Source organism: Crinia signifera, chromosome 1 (genome assembly GCF_055691185.1).
Source record: "Crinia signifera chromosome 1, ASM5569118v1, whole genome shotgun sequence".
Taxonomy (NCBI): Eukaryota; Metazoa; Chordata; class Amphibia; order Anura; family Myobatrachidae; genus Crinia; species Crinia signifera.
The window spans coordinates 11602892-11623467 of record NC_139217.1 but is presented as its reverse complement, the minus strand read 5'-3'; the positions used below and the strand labels follow the sequence as shown (position 1 = coordinate 11623467).

General features: G+C 46.1%; 1 protein-coding gene across 3 annotated transcripts in view; it reads left to right on the top strand.

The window, feature by feature from the left end:
• Positions 1-20576, top strand: part of LOC146062752 (uncharacterized) — a 98223-nt gene that overhangs the window by 4361 nt on the left and 73286 nt on the right. The window lies entirely within an intron of this gene.

Sequence of the window (20576 nt, the reverse complement as noted above, 5' to 3'; positions counted from 1 at the left end):
TGCTGTCCCCACCGGGCTGATCTTGGCCACCGGGCTGATCTTGGTGTAAAAAATAGAACAATAAACTATTGTTTTAAACTGTGGAACTATGAGTCCCAGCAAGCTTCCCCTGCAAGCTGGGACTTGGTGAACCACAAGTAACAGCCTGCGGGGCATTAAAGGGCCCGCTGGGTCTTGTAGTTCCACAGTAAAAAAAATAGTTAAATAAATACACACTGACACCTGAAAAATAAAAGTTTAATACATACATTACACACACACTGATACTTACCTATCTTGATCCTGTAGGTAGGTCCCAGAGTCTTGATCCGGTGCCTTTTCCTGGTTCCGGATCTATGTTGGCATTCTTCACCATGTCGATCTTCATGTCGGCGTCAGGTCCGGGTCCGAAGAAATCTATGGTGAACCTGTGGAAGGAAATCCAACTCACCCAGGTCCTCCATGGAAGTTCTTCTGGCTTGGTCCAACGTTGTCCAGGCATTCTTCCATCTTCTTCCATCTTCTGGCTTCCTTTTCAAGCTGCCGGCGACTCCAGCAAAGCTCCCCGAAAAATTTGTGGTTTTTTGTGCTTCTCTATACATGTTGATTATTGCCTTAATCCATATACGGGCGATCCAGTCCGATTTGGGAAATTTGATGCTATATATGCATTGTTTAAGTATGAAAATTTAATAATTTGAGTAGATACTTTTGTGTGTGAATTCACGGAATGGGCAACAGTAATGCATAAAAAAACAGTAACCTGAGCTTGTATTCTCTATAGGGAAACTTTGTAGCTATATATTTAAAATACAATCCAACCAGACTTATATTGTACCAATTCTGTGTTCTGTACACACTAACCAATCTATAAACATTAGAATCCACATATTCTGTGGACTTTCTCAATCTTTCCTTTTCTGATACTTATTCAGAGTTCACTCATCGGCGGGTTAACAAAGGGCTAGATGCCGACAGCAGTAACTCCTTAAGAGCTGTCAGGATTCTGAGACACGGAGCTTAGACACTGAACCTCCCTCTCCGCTGTTACATACATGAGAGGAACCAGTAAGTGTTAGTGGCTAGTCCTGTACAAGCTCCCCTTTAATATTCTCCAATCCTTTTTCTGCTCTGTTTTCTATATTAAAAAATATAAGGTTTTTTGGTAAGCAGAAGAAACTCATGCTGTATCCAATGTAATTCTATATGATGCAGCACAGCAGGTAATCTGCTCTGATAGCCTTATCTTTTCTTACTTGTACTATCCACTCTTACTTTCCACAAATAGGATTTAAGTTACAATATAATTTGTTGCAATATACTTTTGTGTGATACATAATATCCAATTTCAGACTTACCAGATCACAGGGACATCTCTAACTTATTAAAGTGGTAATACAATTTTCTTACCCATATCTTCTTGAATTCTAATGTACAATTCTTCGCCTAGCACGGTTCATTCTACTTGATTTTTGTGCTACACACATAGATAAAACATATATATTAGTAGCACAAACTAATCTCGCACTGTATGTTTGTCTTAGTTATATGTGATGTATGTTTTTTTATCAAAATTGAATAAAATATTTTAAACATTGTATAGATTTAGTAAGTAGTGCCCCAGCAAAAAAGAGTTTCTTTTCTCTTTTCTTTTTGAATATTTAATTTAAACTCTATGGGAGCACCGCCAGACATGTTATTTAGTTTATAAAATAATCCTGTAGAACATGGTTAGGGTCTCCATAAATTAATAGGATATACCCTTATTTTTCCAAAAATTCTGGCTGAATGAAATTGTTTTAGCCTGTGCATAGTAACAATCCCCCCCTTTTTTTTTAAAGCTCCCCGACTGTCAGAGCCACAGAGATCCTTCCTCCTCGGCATCTGGACTAAGACTGAATTCTGTCCAATCAGAAGCCGACTTTCCTGGCTCCTGATTGGCCGCTAGGCAGCTTGAAAAAGAAGCCAGAAGATGGAAGAAGATGGAAGAATGCCTGGACAACGTCGGACCAAGCCAGAACTTCCATGGAGGACCTGGGTGAGTTGGATTTCCTTCCACAGGTCCACCATGGATTTCTTCGGACCCGGACCTGACGCCGACGCCGACATGAAGATCGACATGGTGAAGAATGCCAACATGGATCCGGAACCAGGAAAAGGCACCGGATCAAGACTCTGGGACCTACCTACGGGATCAAGATACTGTAGGTAAGTATCAGTGTGTGTGTAATGTATGTATGTATTAAACTTTTATTTTTCAGGTGTCAGTGTGTATTTATTTAACTATTTTTTTTACTGTGGAACTACAAGACCCAGCGGGCCCTTTAATGCCCCGCAGGCTGGGACTTGTGGTTCACCAAGTCCCAGCTTGCAGGGGAGGCTTGCTGGGACTCATAGTTCCACAGTTTAAAACAATAGTTTATTATTCTATTTTTTACACCAAGATCAGCCTGGTGACCACAGCCCAGAGTCACCGGGGACAGCACCAGGCTTCAGCCTGGTCAGGTAAGTTCTGGAGGGGGGGGGGACCCCTTTATTGGGGGGGTCCCCACTCCCCCAGGGCCCCTGGCCAGGCTGACTGGTCGGTAAGGGCTGAATGCTTTGGCCGGGGGGACTTGTATAAAAAGTCTCCCTCCGGCTGTGGCATTACCCTGCTGGCTGGTTTGGCCTGGGGCTGGTTCTTAAAATACAGGGGACCCCTAGTCATTTTGTCCCCCGTATTTTGGGAACCAGCCCCGGACCTGGAGCCTGGGGCTGGTTGTTAAAAATCGGGGAACCCCTATTTGTCGGGTTCCCTGATTTTTAATTACCGGCCCCGGATCTTTCAGCCTGGTGCTGGTTACAGCTGTGGGGGGGACCCCACGCTGTTTTTTTTTTATTATTCATTTTTTCAATTTTTTTTACACTGCAGCATGCACGGATCTGACTGATCCGTGTAGGCTTAAGCCAAATACGACAGGAACATCAAGGTGTATTTTCCTGTCGAATTTTGGTGCCTGTTTTACACCACTTAGCAGCCGTATTATCAATACGGCTGCTTAGTAAATCAGGAACCACCATTCTTTTGAATGGTGATTCCTGTCGTATTCTATCGATGGTGTAGACATTCGTATTTGTAAATACAAATACGAATGTCCCATCATTAGGACTACGAATTGTTGTATTTTCGGGATTGTAAATCCCGAAAATACAAATGTGTAAAAAATAGGTTTCTGCCTACGAATACACCTATTTTTTACGAATCCATTTTGGTAAATTTCCCCCATAGTGTCAAATGTGATTGCTGTTTTCTATTTTTGGCACCTCTCAATGATTTTCTTTGCTGTTGTGGAGCCCAATGTGTTTTTATGTTATTCCTGTGGGGGCTAGCGTTTAATGTTTTTTTTTTTTTTCTGGTGTCACTGTGTTTTTTTCCTGATGGGACCACCAATGTGTATTGTTTTCTGTTTGGGACAATTTTTGTTTTTTCTTTGGGGGCCAGTGTGGTTTTTTTTGAGGGGGGGGGGGGGGGGGCATAATATATTTTTATTTTCTTTGGCGTCCCCCCCCCCCTATTGGGGGTCAGTATGTTTGTTACCTGTTGTGGGTCAGGTTTTTTTCCTGTGGGGTCAATGCTTTTTATGTATTTGGTGGCCATGCTATGGTGTCCGTACAGAGTTGCTGATGGGCGTGTTGTTATCGGAGTGATATGGGCGAGTTGCTGATAGTGGTGGCACATAGAGAAGCTGATTTGCATGTATTGGAGGCCATACTGAGATGGATCATCTGCACCTAGGATAATGCAGCCAATGGTGGCAGCGTAGCAGCATTAGCATAAAGTCTCATATGCAACTGCATCAAAAAATACAAGGAAGGCCGCAACTGCATGCAACTCTAAATCAGATTCTATTAGTAGGGATCCGCCCCCTCTTGACAGGCTCCACCCCTTCAGCAGACCCCACCCCCCAGGGCTGCTTCCATACATTTTTACGGGCTGGTTTTACATCCCAATCCACCCCTGCCTAATGATCATTATTTTCATTTAGAGTTTGAGAGGACTTTCAGGTCATGCGTAAGAAGCCTTAATGGGATATGTAACACCGTCTATGGGATATGTAGATACACATGCACATGTTGCCTTCATCCCATCCCCATAAGCTGAATTCCAATTATACTGTATTTCCCATATTTTTGGCCTGAGATCTCGGTATGTAGAAACTTCCAGACCAGCTTCTGAGTACAGACTAGGGGCGAATTGTAATAGGGTGCGATTTTTAGACATGTGTGTTTTTTGGTCATAAACTTCAGAATTTGCACATTTTTACCTGTCAAATTTTTGATACACTTCAATTTGCATCCAGATATTTTCCTATTTTAAAGTATACGTGCAAATGTAATAGGGTGCAATTTTTGGTAAACGTTACCAAAAATCGAAAGTTCAGACAGACAAGTTTGACAGAACCATGTACAGATAGGTACACCATGCGCACTGTGGCTAGTCAGCCCTGGATGTGGTACCTGGAGAAGTGGGGACCCCCCCAATCAGTGGCAAACGCAGGATTTTAAGAAGGGGGTTTCCAAAGGGGCGGAGCAAAGCACGGAGATGGACACTTAGGTGACCCAGTATATGCTGGGTCAGTTAAAGTATTATAGATAGACCAAATGTATATAAATAATAATAATAATAAAATAATAATAATATATGCACACACACACATATATATATACATGCATAACAGCAGTGTAGACCCCTGGGCATAGCAATGTATTGGGGCCCCTACCGATCCTCCAGCGGTAGGGGTGGGGGAAGCTTTGATGTCCCGCGGGTGGTAGGGGGTATTATATCAACCGCTCAGCATGTAGGGCCTGGATCAGTAATTTCCACTAATTACCCCTTTACTGCACAGATGGTGGGAGATGGGGTGGAAGAAGGGGGCATTGGGCTGAATGAAGGGGCCCTGATACATAACTTCCAGTGTGGTAGAGGATGATTAATACACAGAGGAGGGGTGTATGGTGGAATGGGCTTATTATTCATAATTTTCTGATGGGAGGACAGCTTGCTTGACTGCAGATATCTCCAGTTCCCAGATATAGATTTCTTAGATTTTAATGGAATTAAAAACTAGAGAATCCCACCTACCAAATGGTATTGGGAACTAGGGGATCAGAGTTCAGGAGGCAAAGCAATCTGCCAACGAGTATATAAAACTACATACCAGGTGTGTGGAGCTGGAGCAGTAACCAGCTGCTGGAAGGCTGATATCTCTGGTTCTGGGAAAAGTAGAGACAAACTTCTACTGTCATTCAAAGGGGGAGAGTCCCAGCTTTTAGAATATACCCTCAGAAAAACTCTAAGAGACAGAACCTGAAATATCTGACTGGGAAGAGCAATTAACAGGCTTGGACGGGGACCACTGTTTTGAAGTCAGATATCTCTGGTTCCCAAGGGCCGATTTTTTAAATTCTTGTACCCATGGAAAGAGGGGACCCTCAGCTTTCAGCCTAGGGCCCTTAGACTCCTGGGGGGTTTCTGGGTACTCAGAACCCCCCCCTGCGTGCGCTACTGCCCAATGAAGGGAACCACCACAGGCTTCACCTGTCCAGGGCTGAAGCCTGGAGCTGTCCCTGGAATCCCAGGATGGTGGATGCCAAGCTGAAATTAGAATAAAAAAATTATGCTTTTTACAGGTGAACTACAAGTCCTAGCATGCAGGGCATTAAAGGGCCCCCTTAGACTTGTATTTCACCTGTAAAAAAAGAATGTTAAATAAGGACACACACACTAGTAGAACTTTATTACACACATTTAACACAAATATACATTACCCTTCCTGTCTCCAGTGGTGATTCTCCATCGCAGCACACACACACACACACACACCCCGGAATTGACTGCGGACTGATATGGGTCCCCTTGCACTACTGACATTGGGGAATGCTTCGGTCATTGTGCTGGGGAAGCCGCACAACCCTCACCTGGCTTTATTTATCTCCATGGAGATGCTTCTAGCAAATCATTGTTGGGCTGCTTCTCCAGTCAGGTGAGCTGTGACAGAGAATCACAGTGTGCATATTGATTAATAATATGTGTAATAAAGTTCTACTATTATCAGTGTGTGTGTGTGGGTGTGTGTGTCTTTATTTTAACATTCTTTTTACAGGTGAACTAAAAGTGTAAGGGAGCCCATTAAAGCCCTGCATGCTGGGACTTGTGGTTCACCTGGGGAGGGACCCTTTATTAAAGGGGTCCCCACTCCCCCAGGTACACTGTCCAGGGCTGACCTGCCACGGTATGCATGGTATTGTCGGGGGACCTTATGTAATAAGTGTCCCCCGGCTGTGGCATGAAACATCTGGCTGTTGGAGCCCGGTGCTGGTTTCAAAACATGGGGGACCCCCAGTTTTTTGTCCCCCTGTTATTTTTGAACCAGGAATGGTCCAAGATTCTGGTGCTAATTTCTGAACTACACATTTTTCACTTGGATTTTTTTAAACCAGGACCGGTTCAATGAGCACGGGGCAGTTTATGCTCAGGAGGGGGGACCCAGGTGTCCCCGGGCCTCATCTCATCTCTAGCCACCAGAACTCCTCTGAGAACTAGTAGACATCTCCAGACCAGCTTCTGAGCAGAGAACGAGTGTCCTCGGGCCTCATCTCATCTCTAGCACCAGAACTCCTATGAGAACTAGAAGACATCTCCAGACCAGCTTCTGAGCAGAGAACAGGTGACCCCAGGCCTCATCTCGTCTCTAGCCATCAGAACTCCTTTGAAAACTAGTAGACTCTTCCAGACCAGCTTCTGAGCAGAGAACAGGTGACCCCGGGCCTCATCTCGTCTCTAGCCATCAGAACTCCTTTGAAAACTAGTAGACTCTTCCACACCAGCTTCTGAGCAGAAAACAGGTGTCCCCAGGCCTCATCTCATCTTTAGCCACCAGAACTCCTCTGAGAACTAGTAGACATCTCCAGACCAGCTTCTGAGCAGAGAACAGGTGTCCCCAGGCCTCATCTCGTCTCTAGCACCAGAACTCCTATGAGAACTAGAAGACATATCCAGACCAGCTTCTGAGCAGAGAACAGGTGTAGCCGGGCCTCATCTCGTCTCTAGCCACCAGAACTCCTTTGAAAACTAGTAGACTCTTCCAGACCAGATTCTGAGCAGAAAACAGGTGTCCCCAGGCCTCATCTCATCTTTAGCCACCAGACCTCCTCTGAGAACTAGTAGACATCTCCAGACCAGCTTCTGAGCAGAGAACAGGTGTCCCCGGTCCTCATATCGTCTCTAGCCACCAGAACTCCTCTGAGAACTAGTAGACTCTTCCAGCCCAGCTTCTAAGCAGAGAACAGGTGTCACCGGGCCTCATCTCATCTCTAGCCATCAGAACACCTCTGAGAACTAGTAGACATCTCCAGACCAGCTTCTGAGCAGAGAACAGGTGTCCCCGGGCCTCATCTCACCTCTAGCCACCAGAACTCCTCTGAGAACTAGTAGACATCTCCAGACCAGCTTCTGAGCAGAGAACAGGTGTCCCCGGGCCTCATCTCGTCTCTAGCCACCAGAACTCCTCTGAGAACTAGTAGACATCTCCTGACCAGCTTATGAGCAGAGAACAGGTGTCCTCGGGCCTCATCTCGTCTCTAGCCACCAGAACTCTTATGAGAAGTAGAAGACATCTCCTGACCAGCTTCTGAGCAGAGAAAAGGTGTCCTCGGGCCTCATCTCGTCTCTAGCCAAAATAACTTATCTGAGAACTAGTAGACATCTCCAGACCAGCTTCTGAGCAGAGAACAGGTGTCCCCGGGCCTCATCTCGTCTCTAGCCACCAGAACTCCTCTGAGAACTAGTAGACATCTCCAGACCAGCTTCTGAGCAAAGAACAGGTGTCTCTGGACCTCATCTCACCTCTAGCCACCAGAACTCCTCTGAGAACTAGTAGACATCTCCAGACCAGCTTCTGAGCAGAGAACAGGTGTCCCTGGGACTCATCTCGTCTCTAGCCACCAGAACTCCTCTGAGAACTAGTAGACATCTCCAGACCAGCTTCTGAGCAGAGAACAGGTGTCCCCGGGCCTCATCTCGTCTCTAGCCACCAGAACTCCTCTAAGAACTAGTAGACACTTGCAATGGGGCAGTGGCCATTTACCAGCAGTATCATATTGCACAGACATAAAGCTTTGTCCGCAGCATCTTTATCCCAGTGACCTGTGCTGCGCTGTACCTGCCACTGACTTCCTGTAATTCCAGAGAGGTAAGAATTTTGTACGAGTGGGTGTAAGGAGTGGGCACCCCAGGGCATTGCCCCTATTGTACTGTATATACACCACTCCGCACAGTGTTACATTCTGTGTTAGATTAACCAAGAAAACATGACAGTTATCCCTGGTATGTGGGTTAGGGTTACATGGCAGTTACATTACAGGTAAAATTCCTGAAATTCAGCAGACACAGGTATCACTATGACAGAGTGTTAGCTACTGTATATAAGGCCAGTGTCACCCAGTCTGAGCTGTATGTCAGGGCTCCTGCGGTCAGCTATCTCTGGTGAGTACAGTCTGCAGTACATGTGTCTCTCTATATACTGTATATAAGGCCAGTGTCACCCAGTCTGAGCCGTATGTCAGGGCTCCTGCGTGTCAGCCATCTCTGGTGAGTACAGTCTGCTGTACATGTGTCTCTATATACTGTATATAAGGCCAGTGTCACCCAGTCTGGTGCTGAAAGGGGGGGGGGGAGCAGGTACATTTTATCCGGACCTGGGTCTGTCAGGGGGGCCCCGGTATGGACACACATTCTTTTTTTAATTTGGTGGCGAGTGTGCCGGGTCTGAGTGCGCCAGAGTCAGCTTTTCAATGGCGGCATTGGGAGTGCAGATGTGTTCAGACATTGGGGCAGCAGCATCACAGAGGTCCTTTTATTGGGGAGGACAGAGAAAGGGTGTCTTTGGTTGGTGCACCAAAAGAGAATTTTATAATAAAACATGACTTTTATTGTTTTCATTAAAATAGTTGCAAAGATATAAAAAAATACGAAAAAAACATAGGATAACATTAAGTGATTTAAAAAGGATATAGTATATCCTCACCTAGTGGGACCCCACTTCATACTGTCCCTGAATAATTTTATAAAGCACGGTGGTTGAAATTTAAGAGTGGAAAAGTTATGTCTGGTATTGACAGTTTTACAGTGTGTGTGCTCATCCAGGATGTAACAATTGTCAGATACAATGTATATAATCCTGGGGCTCACTATGCAGTAGCAATAAGCGCCTGAACACGGGTGTGATCCCGTTTCAGCGCTACCGCTGGCTGGCTGGAGCCGCTAGTGCCACAGCCTGTGTGCTGACCGCAGAGCTGTGTCTGAGGTGTGCTGCTGTGCACTACTTTGCTCTTGCGTGTCAGATCAGACAGGAGTGTACACGGCTCTTGCGTGTCACTGTACTACAGGGAACAGTGTGCTACGGATACCCTGTGTCACCACCGGCCTAAACAAATCAAAATACAATCATATGGGGGGAAGGGAAGTGGGGTTTAACACACTAGGTGTGCAGTCAAGCGTACGCTTTCGCAAAAGCTTCTTCAGGGTCCTGCACACGATTCCCTGTAGTACAGTGACACGGACTCTAGCGCAAGAGCCGTGTACACTCCTGTCTGATCTGACACGCAAGAGCGAAGTAGTGCACAGCAGCACACCTCAGACACAGCTCTGCGGTCAGCACACAGGCTGTGGAACTAGCGGCTCCAGCCAGCCAGTGGTAGCGCTGAAACGGGATCACACCCGTGTGATAGTGAGCCCCAGGAATATATACATTGTATCTGATAATGAGAAGGGATAGGAACATGCAGCTTGCACTGACATGTACTACCAGGGAGCGCTATGGTGTGTAGCACAATAATTACCACTATTTCTTATAACAATGTAAAATTTTTTATTAAAAATAAATAAAATATCAACAATAAGAATACATATATGTGCACTTCATAAGTATTTCATTTTGCAATTGCAAGACAAAGACGAACAGGACTCACAACATTTAACATAAAGAGGCTTTTCTTATAGCTTGATTTGCTGATATGAGGCTGGATTTAAAAGTCAATCAAAGCAACAAATTTTGTGCAAGCAAGGCTTTTTGTATAGTTACCAGTCCCGCATAGTTGGAGGAGACAAATCTCCAAATGGTGTGTCCGGCTTGTTTAGTGTCCGTGCTGTTAGGTACACAAATTACCTCTGTAGAGTGAGAGGAGCTCTCCTGTTTAATACGGAGTAGAGATGGAAAAGCTCTGCATCACCAATAAGTCCAACAGCTGCTCTGGTCAGTGTGGCAGCGATTATCTGCGGAGATGGTATCTGGCTATCAGTGGTCAGCAACAAAACGCGTTTCTCCGCCTTAGGGTCAGCGGCTTCCTCAGTTGTGCACAACTGAGGAAGCCGCTGACCCTAAGGCGGAGAAACGCGTTTTGTTGCTGACCACTGATAGCCAGATACCATCTCCGCAGATAATCGCTGCCACACTGACCAGAGCAGCTGTTGGACTTATTGGTGATGCAGAGCTTTTCCATCTCTACTCCGTATTAAACAGGAGAGCTCCTCTCACTCTACAGAGGTAATTTGTGTACCTAACAGCACGGACACTAAACAAGCCGGACACACCATTTGGAGATTTGTCTCCTCCAACTATGCGGGACTGGTAACTATACAAAAAGCCTTGCTTGCACAAAATTTGTTGCTTTGATTGACTTTTAAATCCAGCCTCATATCAGCAAATCAAGCTATAAGAAAAGCCTCTTTATGTTAAATGTTGTGAGTCCTGTTCGTCTTTGTCTTGCAATTGCAAAATGAAATACTTATGAAGTGCACATATATGTATTCTTATTGTTGATATTTTATTTATTTTTAATAAAAATTTTTACATTGTTATAAGAAATAGTGGTAATTATTGTGCTACATACCATAGCGCTCCCTGGTAGTACATGTCAGTGCAAGCTGCATGTTCCTATCCCTACTTGTTCTGCTTGAGTTACACAAACTCTAACAGGGAGCAGCAACGGTGTGCATTGGTGTGATCTCTCAGGTGCATAAAAACCAGCGCTTCTATATAGCCCTTTTAGGGCTTCCCCTCCATTGTATCTGATAATTGTTACATCCTGGATAAGCACACACACTGTAAAACTGTCAATACCAGACATAACTTTTCAACTCTTAAATTTCAACCACCGTGCTTTATAAAATTATAAAATTATTCAGGGACAGTGTGAAGTGGGGTCCCACTAGGTGAGGATATATTATATCCTTTTTTAAATCATGTTGTCCTATGTGTTTTTCGTGTTTTTTTATATCTTCGCAACTATTTTAATGAAACCAATAAAAGTCATGTTTTATTATTAAATTCTCTTTTGGTGCACCAACCAAATACACCCTTTCTCTGTCCTCCCCAATATATTCATTCTGTGTCTATGGTAGCACACCCTCGCATATCGAAATATTGAATACTAATAGTGCACAAAGAGGGTCCACCCGCATAATAAGTTTGTGATTTCTGTGCGACTGGCACATCTCTCCCCAATTTCCATCACAGAGGTCCTTCCAGTCTCTGACTCCAGGGCCTGCTGAGAGCCAGCCACGTGACTTGGGAGTGACTTGGCTCGGCAACAGGAGGATACTTTGGGTAGGTAGTCCCTGGGTCTCAGGAGGAGCTGGATCAGAGAAAGGCCACCTTCCATGGGAGTACCACCCACTCCGCAGAATCCAGCCCACCCCGCTCCCCACATTCCCATCCCAGCTGTCACCAGCAGCAGCAGGTGTCGTGCCATGTCTCCAGTCCAGCAGTCCCAGACCTGGTTCCCCACCCATGTCCAGGTCACTGTGTTCCAAGTTGGAAGGTGGGTGGCTGGTTGCTCTGTGTCTGCTGCCTCCCTGCATGCTGCTGGGGCTGAGATCCAACTCTGGAAGTCAGCATGTCACCCCTGGCAGAGCATGTACTGTAACTCCATGGCAACAAGCATGTTAACCCCTGGCAAAGCATGTAACCCATGGCAGATCATGTAACTCCATGACAACGAGCGTGTTAACTCTTGGCAAAGCATGTAAATCCATGGCAATGAGCATGTTAACCCCTGCAAAGCATGTAACATATGGCTGAGCATGTAAATCTATGGCAACAAGCATGTTAACCCCTGGCAGAACATTTAACCCCTGGCAGAGCAGGTTAATCCTATGGCAAAGAGCATGTTAACCCAGGCATGTCCAAAATATGGCCCGCCAGCTGTTGTGAAACTACAAATCCCATCATGCCATGCCACAGTTTTGCTTTTAGGGAATGCTAAAACTATGGCAAGGCATGCTGGGATGTGTAGTTTCATAACAGCTGGAGGGCCATAGTTTGGACATGCCTTTATTAACCCCTGGCAGAGCATGGAACCCCGAGCAGAGCATGTAATCCCGAGCAGAGCATGTAACCCCGAGCAAAGCATGTAACCCCTGGCAGAGCATTTAATCCCATGGCAAAGAGCATGTTAACCCCTGGCAGAGAATGTTAACCCCTGGCAGAGCATGTTAACCCCTGGCAGAGCATGTAACTCCAGGAAGAGCATGTAACTCCAGGCAGAGCATGTAAACCCATGGCAACGAGCATGTTAAGCCCTGGCAGATCATGTAACCTCTGGCAGAGCAGGTTAATCGCATGGCAAAGAGCATGCTAACCCCTGGCAGAGAATGTTAATTAATTAATTAATTAATTACTCATAAGCATTGAGTCTTGTTGGCAAGCACTGCTTTCAATCATGATGTCATAATTAAACCAACACCCAACTACCTTGTTACTAGGGAAAGATTTAGTGGCCCTGGGGCAGGGGCTGATGTGACTGATACGCTCTCTGTAATGTGTGTACATGTGATAGATAATATAGAGTGTAAGCAGCACTGGGGCAGGGACTGATGTGACTGATACACTCACTGTAATGTGTGTGTACATGTGATAGGGAATATAGAGTGTAAGCACCACTGGGGCAGGGGCTGATGTGACTGATACGCTCTCTGTAATGTGTGTACATGTGATAGGGAATATAGAGTGTAAGCAGCACTGGGGCAGGGACTGATGTGACTGATACACTCACTGTAATGTGTGTGTACATGTGATAGGGAATATAGAGTGTAAGCACCACTGGGGCAGGGGCTGATGTGACTGATACGCTCTCTGTAATGTGTGTACATGTGATAGGGAATATAGAGTGTAAGCAGCACTGGGGCAGGGACTGATGTGACTGATACACTCACTGTAATGTGTGTGTACATGTGATAGGGAATATAGAGTGTAAGCAGCACTGGGGCAGGGACTGATGTGACTGATACACTCTCTGTAATGTGTGTGTACATGTGATAGGGAATATAGAGTGTAAGCAGCACTGGGGCAGGGGCTGATGTGACTGATACGCTCTCTGTAATGTGTGTACATGTGATAGGGAATATAGAGTGTAAGCACCACTGGGGCAGGGGCTGATGTGACTGATACGCTCTCTGTAATGTGTGTACATGTGATAGGGAATATAGAGTGTAAGCAGCACTGGGGCAGGGGCTGATGTGACTGATACGCTCTCTGTAATGTGTGTACATGTGATAGGGAATATAGAGTGTAAGCACCACTGGGGCAGGGGCTGATGTGACTGATACGCTCTCTGTAATGTGTGTACATGTGGTAGGGAATATAGAGTGTAAGCACCACTGGGGCAGGTGCTGATGTGACTGATACGCTCTCTGTAATGTGTGTGTACATGAGGTAGGGAATATACAGTGTAAGCACCACTGGGGCAGGGGCTGATGTGACTGATACGCTCTCTGTAATGTATGCGTACAAGTGATAGATAATATAGAGTGTAAGCACCACTGGGGCAGGGGCTGATGTGACTGATACGCTCTCTGTAATGTGTGTACATGTGATAGGGAATATAGAGTGTAAGCACTACTGGGGCAGGGACTAATGTGACTGGTATGCTCTCTGTAATGTGTGTACATGCGATAGGGAATATAGAGTGTAAGCAGCACTGGGGCAGGGACTGATGTGACTGATACACTCTCTGTAATGTGTGTACATGTGATAGGGAATATAGAGTGTAAGCACCACTGGGGCAGGGACTAATGTGACTGGTATGCTCTCTGTAATGTGTGTACATGCGATAGGGAATATAGAGTGTAAGCAGCACTGGGGCAGGGGCTGATGTGACTGATAGGCTCTCTGTAATGTGTGTACATGCGATAGGGAATATAGAGTGTAAGCAGCACTGGGGCAGGGACTGATGTGACTGATACGCTCTCTGTAATGTATGTACATGTGATAGGGAATATAGAGTGTAAGCACCACTGGGGCAGGGACTAATGTGACTAGTATGCTCTCTGTAATGTGTGTACATGCGATAGGGAATATAGAGTGTAAGCACCACTGGGGCAGGGGCTGATGTGACTGATACGCTCTCTGTAATGTGTGTACATGTGATAGGGAATATAGAGTGTAAGCACCACTGGGGCAGGGGCTGATGTGACTGATACGCTCTCTGTAATGTGTGTACATGTGATAGGGAATATAGAGTGTAAGCACCACTGGGGCAGGGGCTGATGTGACTGATACGCTCTCTGTAATGTGTGTACATGCGATAGGGAATATAGAGTGTAAGCACCACTGGGGCAGGGGCTGATGTGACTGATACGCTCTCTGTAATGTGTGTACATGTGATAGGGAATATAGAGTGTAAGCACCACTGGGGCAGGGACTAATGTGACTAGTATGCTCTCTGTAATGTGTGTACATGTGATAGGGAATATAGAGTGTAAGCAGCACTGAGGCAGGGGCTGATGTGACTGATACGCTCTCTGTAATGTGTGTGTACATGTGATAGGGAATATAGAGTGTAAGCACCACTGGGGCAGGTGCTGATGTGACTGATACGCTCTCTGTAATGTGTGTGTACATGAGGTAGGGAATATACAGTGTAAGCACCACTGGGGCAGGGGCTGATGTGACTGATACGCTCTCTGTAATGTATGCGTACAAGTGATAGATAATATAGAGTGTAAGCACCACTGGGGCAGGGGCTGATGTGACTGATACGCTCTCTGTAATGTGTGTACATGTGATAGGGAATATAGAGTGTAAGCACTACTGGGGCAGGGACTAATGTGACTGGTATGCTCTCTGTAATGTGTGTACATGCGATAGGGAATATAGAGTGTAAGCAGCACTGGGGCAGGGACTGATGTGACTGATACACTCTCTGTAATGTGTGTACATGTGATAGGGAATATAGAGTGTAAGCACCACTGGGGCAGGGACTAATGTGACTGGTATGCTCTCTGTAATGTGTGTACATGCGATAGGGAATATAGAGTGTAAGCAGCACTGGGGCAGGGGCTGATGTGACTGATAGGCTCTCTGTAATGTGTGTACATGCGATAGGGAATATAGAGTGTAAGCAGCACTGGGGCAGGGACTGATGTGACTGATACGCTCTCTGTAATGTATGTACATGTGATAGGGAATATAGAGTGTAAGCACCACTGGGGCAGGGACTAATGTGACTAGTATGCTCTCTGTAATGTGTGTACATGCGATAGGGAATATAGAGTGTAAGCACCACTGGGGCAGGGGCTGATGTGACTGATACGCTCTCTGTAATGTGTGTACATGTGATAGGGAATATAGAGTGTAAGCACCACTGGGGCAGGGGCTGATGTGACTGATACGCTCTCTGTAATGTGTGTACATGCGATAGGGAATATAGAGTGTAAGCACCACTGGGGCAGGGGCTGATGTGACTGATACGCTCTCTGTAATGTGTGTACATGTGATAGGGAATATAGAGTGTAAGCACCACTGGGGCAGGGACTAATGTGACTAGTATGCTCTCTGTAATGTGTGTACATGTGATAGGGAATATAGAGTGTAAGCAGCACTGAGGCAGGGGCTGATGTGACTGATACGCTCTCTGTAATGTGTGTGTACATGTGATAGGGAATATAGAGTGTAAGCACCACTGGGGCAGGGGCTGATGTGACTGATACGCTCTCTGTAATGTGTGTATACATGTGATAGGGAATATACAGTGTAAGAACCACTGGTGCAGGGGCTGATGTGACTGATACGCTCTCTGTAATGTGTGTACATGTGCAGGGGCGGATCCAGGATAAAATGACAGGGGGGGCACCATGATAAAAGAGGGTTTAGGTGGGGGAGGGGCAGTGTTAGTGGTGCCAGTGTACATGCTAAGAGAGCGGCAGAGAGAGGGTGGGAATGGGATTAAAAATAGGCGCTGGCATTTAAAGTACTCAGGCCCTTCATGGCGACAAAAGCGAAGGATGTAGTTGAACGCGCGCCGAAGGCGCGCTCCGGAAAAGGGGTGTGTTCACTCAACAGAGGTGTGTCCTTGAGTGTAGTCTACAACACCATATACAACTTCTACACATTATGCAACAAAATACTAGACCCCTTTATACTTCCCCCTTACACATGATGCCAAATGGATTGAGCCAAAATTCACATAATGCCACATGGATTGTGTCAAAATTCACATAATGCCACATGGATTAAGCCAAAATTTACATAATAACACACGGATTGAGCCAAAATTCACATAATGCCACATGGATTGTGTCAAAATTCACATAATGCCACATGGATGGAGTCAAAATTCACATAATGCCACATGGATTGAGCCAAAATTCACATAATGCCACACAGATTGATCCAAAATTCACATAATGCCACACGGATTGAGCCAAAATTTACATAATAACACACGGACTGAGCCAAAATTCACATAATGCCACACGGATTGAGACAAAATTCACATAATGCCACACGGATTGAGACAAAATTCACATAATGCCACATGGATTGAGACAAAATTCCATAATGCCACACAGATTAAGCCAAAATTCACATAATGCAACATGGATTGAGCCAAAATTCACATAATGCCACATATATTAAGCCAAAATTCACATAATGCCACACGGATTGAGCCAAAATTCACATAATGCCATACGGATTGAGACAGAATTCACATAATGCCACACAGATTAAGCCAAAATTCACAATACGCTTCATAAACAGGGACATTGTCCACCAAAGGCACGCATTACACATTTACACCATAATGTCCATTACACGTTAAGTTACACGCCATTATGTCCATGATGTATTATGCCAAACACCATAATGTCTATTAAAAATTATGCTACATAAGTGCTGCTTATCTACATGCTCACTGCCAAGGGTTCCATGCTCATTGCCAGAGGTTCCATGCTCGTTGCCATGTGGGATTACATGTTCATTGCCAAGGGGGAATACATGCTCGCGGTAAATGGGGGACAGCCGCCGCCAGGCAGAAGTGATAGCCACTGACAGTGGCAGAGCCTGGCTGTATTCAGAGCACTGCAGGTCCTGGCTATTTGAAATAATACCCCTTTCACACCAGAAAATGCATTCCCAGTTTGGCCCCTTTTACACCAGCCTAGTTCCTGCATTTTCTGGTGTGAGGGGGAGAGAAAACCACCCCTCCCCCCTTTAACCAGTTATCTAATTTAACCGGCTATATCTTCCGAAGCAACTGACCCATTTACATGAGTATCATACTGAAGAACTTTTGAGTAGGCTTTGAATGATTTTGGTCCAGTGAAACTGGAACGTTTGGTTCTAGAGTAATCTGCCCTCAAAGAACATGAACAGCCATGAAATTACATTTAAAAAAAAAACAAATCGGTTTACACACAATATCTCTGGAACCGATTGACCGATATGGACCAGCCTGGTATCATATTGAAGGCCCAGCGATTTGGAATTAAGGGAGATCAACCACAAGCTTCTCTGTTGCCAGGGCGGGAACTGGCAGCCATCGGAACCGGGTGGGGGCCGGAATTGACGGTCCCATATTATCCTATGGGGAAAAAACGTTACAGCTTTGCCAGGTGATATCTCTGGTTCCCGGGGGGCTAGAGACACGGGGCTGGGCTCGTTGGAAAGCCCTGGTCCTCAGCTACCCCCCCCCCTGAATCCGCCACTATACATGTGATAGGGAATATAGAGTGTGCACATGTGCACCAGTTACATGATCTAGGAAATGTGACAGTTTGTAATGTCTACATCTGTGCACCAGCTAGTTGGTCTGGGAAATGTGACAGGTAGTAATGGATACTTCTGTTCACCAGCTAAGTGGTCTGGGAAATGTGACAGCTAGTAATGAATACACATGTGCACCAGCTACATGATCTAGGAAATGTGACAGTTTGTAATTGCTACATCTGTGCACCGGCTAGGTGATCTTGGAAATGTGATAGTTAGTAATGACTGCAACTGTGCACCAGCTAGGTGGTCTGGGAAATGTGACAGTTAGTAATGACTACACCTGTGCACCAGCTAGGTGGTCTGGGAAATGTGACAGGTAGTAATGGATACTTCTGTTCACCAGCTAGGGAAATGTGACAGTTAGTAATGACTACACCTGTGCACCAGCTAGGTGGTCTGGGAAATGTGACAGGTAGTAATGGATACTTCTGTTCACCAGCTAGGTGGTCTGGGAAATGTGACAGCTAGTAATGAATACACATGTGCACCAGCTACATGATCTAGGAAATGTGACAGTTTTTAATTGCTACATCTGTGCACCGGCTAGGTGATCTTGGAAATGTGATAGTTAGTAATGACTGCAACTGTGCACCAGCTAGGTGGTCTGGGAAATGTGACAGTTAGTAATGACTACACCTGTGCACCAGCTAGGTGGTCTGGGAAATGTGACAGGTAGTAATGGATACTTCTGTTCACCAGCTAGGTGGTCTGGGAAATGTGACAGCTAGTAATGAATACACCTGTGCACCAGCTACATGAACTAGGAAATGTGACAGTTTGTAATTGCTGCATCTGTGCACCGGCTAGGTGATCTTGGAAATGTGATAGTTAGTAATGACTACATCTGTGCACCCGCTAGGTGGTCTGGGAAATGTGACAGTTAGTAATGACTACACCTGTGCACCAGCTAGGTGGTCTGGGAAATGTGACAGCTAGTAATGAATACACATGTGCACCAGCTACATGATCTAGGAAATGTGACAGTTTGTAATTGCTATATCTGTGCACCGGCTAGGTCAGGGGTCTTCAACCCGTGGCCCGCGGTCCGCAAGTGGCCCGCTGAGTTGTTTTGACTGGCCCGCCTGTAAATGCCGTTTAAAAAAAAAAAAAAAGCTGAAAGTGCCGTTTGAAAAGGCCAAAACCTTCCACGCTCATCCCTTTACATGGGGGACGCGGCGGAGGAGGACGTGCAGTGGCTGGGGTGGACGGGACATGCGCATTGTGGATTTCCTGAAGCTGCGCACATGTCCCGCCCGCGCCCTTTCAGAGAAGACAGCCGCGCGAGTGACAACCGGCTCCAGACCTCTGATGCTGCGCATCCGTCCCTGCCTGCCTCCTTCTCATTGAAGACAGCCGCTGCCGCCAGCAGGAGCGGCCCTCTGAAGGGGACATGGAGATTAAGTCAGGTTTCTTAAGGGGAGGGGGGTGGGGGTGAGCTGCCTGCCTGCAATGCGGTGCTGACTGGGGGGGTGAGATGGCTGCCATGCGGTGCTGACTGGGGGGGTGTGATCTGGCTGCAATGCTGTGCTGACTTTCGGGGGGAGGGAGGTTAAGCTGGCAATGTTGTGCTGAATATTGGGGGAGGGGAGCATCTGGCTGCGCAGTGCTGACTATGGGGGAGGGGGGCTGGCAGTGCTGTGCTGATTATCAATGGGGGCGGGGGGTCGGCTGTGCGGAGATGCCTATGTTTGGGAGGGAAGCTGTGCTTTCTATCTATGAAGGGCTGTGCTTTATGGGGGCTGTGCTGGCTATCTAGAATTACCCCTTTCTGACCAGTGACACTACTGGTGGTATTTTATGAGGGACACTACTGGTGGCATTTTATGAGGGACACTACTGGTGGCATTTTATGAGGGACACTACTGGTGGCATTTATGAGGGACACTACTGGTGGCATCATATGTATAAGCCGGAACATTGGGGGCATTATAGTGCAAGGTGCAATGGGCATCATGGTGTGTGGCATAATGTGTAATGGGCATTATGGTGTGTGGCACAATGCGTAATGGGCATTACAGATGAACAGTGTATATTGATTTAAGTAGCCTGTCATTGCTTGGGCTTGATTTGTGAGGAGTACTAGGTCACTGTGTGGGCCTTCATGTTTATATGTCACTGTGCAGCCTTTAGCCAGCCAACTTAAGCGTGGAAGGACAACAACCATTCCTGCGGTAACCAATGTCTGGTCATGCAGGTTGCACAAGTGAAATGTCAGGTAATGGTTTTCCTGCTAGTTCACACACTTATAATTAGACCACGCCCTTAGAATTAGGCCACACCCCTTTTTGGGAGCGCGCGCCTACGGCGTGCACAATTTCTTCAATATAATATTATGTGTGGGGGGCTGCTTTTTTTATTTTTGCACTGGGACCCTAATTGTCTAGAAATAGCCCTGGTGCTGACTATATATTGGGGGCAGGGTTTATGTGAATGGGCAGCTGTGCCAACTATTTATGTGGGGGCTGTGATGTCTATCTATGAAAGGCTGTGCTAAATACCACAGTAGAG